Source organism: Myxocyprinus asiaticus, chromosome 3 (genome assembly GCF_019703515.2).
Source record: "Myxocyprinus asiaticus isolate MX2 ecotype Aquarium Trade chromosome 3, UBuf_Myxa_2, whole genome shotgun sequence".
Classification (NCBI taxonomy): Eukaryota; Metazoa; Chordata; class Actinopteri; order Cypriniformes; family Catostomidae; genus Myxocyprinus; species Myxocyprinus asiaticus.
The window spans coordinates 4,993,748-4,996,725 of NC_059346.1; positions in this window are offsets into that span (position 1 = coordinate 4,993,748).

Consider the following 2,978-nt stretch of genomic DNA (forward strand, 5'->3'; position numbering starts at 1 on the left):
TTTTGATGTAGACACTGCTCCTTTATTTGCTCTCCTTATATTAACATAAATAATATAAATAATATATTAATATTATTTACCTTTTAAAATGTTGCTTTTAAAGTAAACTTTTCAAAATAAAGAATGACTACTAATTATTTTGCTTTATTAATAATATATAATACATGAATATACAGTTACTGTATGGTAAATATGAGCAAAGAAGTCTATGAAAAATATGTCTTTGTGTTTATCCTTTTGATCTTTCATTTAAAAATACTCACAAAAATCTAACCTTTAATTTAAGTATAATAGTTGAATTATTGTCCGTTGTGGATGTTGCATTCTGTGAATGAAGACCTTAACAACTATTTATAATTATTACATATACATGCACGGCTAATCCAGATACAGTGAAAAGGTAAAAAGTAAATTTCTCATTTGTGACCAAGTCTTCACTGAATTATTGTCAGATATGATGCATTAACACAGATTTGATGCTGCCGGGTTTTGAGTGAGAAGCAGATCTGTAATTAAAATAATACTTTACCATTAATGAAATGTATGCTGTTATGATTTCTGTGCCGATAAATCCACCACACAGGGGAAAATAATTATTGCTAAACTTAGCTTATTTTGGGCTTGTTTTTCCAGACCAGGTTGCTTATTTCTCTTGCAAGATCTGGCAATACTGTAATTGGTATTTCACCCACCCCTAGACCGGCCCCATTTCCAGCAGCCATCACTCCAACACCTTATCCTTGAGTAATCATGCTAAATTGATCATTTGGTACTAGAAAATCACTTGCCATTATATCAAACACAGTTGAAAGATATTTGGTTCATTAAATGAAGCTTAACATTGTCTTTGTGTTTGTTTTTGAGTTGCCACAGTATGCAATAGACTGGCATGTCTTAAGGTCAATATTAGGTCAAAAATGGCAAAAAAAGAAACAGCTTTCTCTAGAAACTCATCAGTCAATCATTGTTTTGAGGAATGAAGGCTATACAATGCTTGAAATTGCCAAAAAAACTGAAGATTTCTTACAAAGGTGTACACTACAGTCTTCAAAGACAAAGGACAACTGGCTCTAACAAGGACAGAAAGAGATGTGGAAGGCCAGATGTACAACTAAACAAGAGGATAAGTACATCAGAGTCTCTAGTTTGAGAAATAGATACCTCACATGTCCTCAGCTGACAGCTTCATTGAATTCTACCCGCTCAACACCAGTTTCATGTACAACAGTAAAGAGAAGACTCAGGGGTGCAGGCCTTATGGGAAGAATTGCAAAGAAAAAGCCACTTTTGAAACAGAAAAACAAAAAGAAAAGGTTAGAGTGGGCAAAGAAACACAGACATTGGACAACAGATAATTGGAAAAGTGTGTTATGGATCTTAACCCCATTGAGCTTTTGTGGGATCAGTTAGACTGTAAGGTGCGTGTGAAGTGCCCGACAAGACAGTCACATCTATGGCAAGTGCTACAGGAAGTGTGGGGTGAAATGTCACCTGAGTATCTGGACAAACGGACAGCTAGAATGTCAAGGATCTGCAAAGCTGTCATTGCTGCACGTGGAGGATTATTTGATGAGAACTCTTTGAAGTAGTTTAAGAAGTTCTGAATATGTTTTTTCAAATTGTAATAGTAATTTTTCACATTATTAATGTCCTGACTATACATTGTGATCAGTTGAATGCCACTTTGGTGAATAAAAGTACCAATTTCCTTCCATAAGAACTAAATCTGTACATTATTCCAAAATTTTGGCCGCCAAAGTGTGTATATATATATATGTATGTATTAACAAATTGAATCAAAAGGACAGGAAAAAGAGTTTTAATTAACTATATATTTATATATACAGTTGTGCTCAAAAGTTTGCGTACCCTGGCAGAAATTTGGACATTTTGGCACTGATTTTGAAAATATGACTAATCATACAAAAAAACTGTCTTTTATTTAAGGATAGTGATCATATGAAGCCATTTATTATCACGTAGTTGTTTGGCTCCTTTTTAAATCATAATGATAACAGAAATCACCCAAATGGCCCTGATCAAAAGTTTACATACCCTTGAATGTTTGGCCTTGTTACAGACACACAAAGTGACACACACAGGTTTAAATGACAATTAAAGGTTAATTTCCCACACCTGTGGCTTTTTAAATTGCAATTAGTGTCTGTGTGTAAATAGTCAATGAGTTTGTTAGCTCTCAGGTGGATGCACTGAACAGGCTAGATACTGAGCCATGGGGAGCAGAAAAGAACTGTCAAAAGACCTGCGTAACAAGGCAATGGAACTTTATAAAGATGGAAAAGGATATAAAAAGATATCCAAAGCCTTGAAAATGCCAATCAGTACTGTTCAATCACTTATTAAGAAGTGGAAAATTTAGGGATCTATTGATGCCAAGCCAAGGTCAGGTAGACCAAGAAAGATTTCAGCCACAACTGCCAGAAGAATTGTTCGGGATACAAAGAAAAACCCACAGGTAACCTCAGGAGAAATACAGGCTGCTCTGGAAAAAGACGGTGTGGTTATTTCAAGGAGCACAATAAGACAATACTTGAACAAAAATGAGCTGCATGGTCGAGTTGCCAGAAAGAAGCCTTTATGCACCAATGCCACAAAAAAGCCTGGTTACAATATGCCCGACAACACCTTGACACGCCTCACAGCTTCTGGCACACTGTAATTTGGAGTGACGAGACCAAAATAGAGCTTTATGGTCTCAACCATAAGCACTATGTTTGGAGAGGGGTCAACAAGGCCTATAGTGAAAAGAATACCATCCCCACTGTGAAGCATGGTGGTGGCTCACTGATGTTTTGGGGGTGTGTGAGCTCTAAAGGCACAGGGAATCTTGTGAAAATTGATGGCAAGATGAATGCAGCATGTTATCAGAAAATACTGGCAGACAGTTTGCATTCTTCTGCACGAAAGCTGCGCATGGGACGCTCTTGGACTTTCCAGCACGACAATGACCCTAAGCA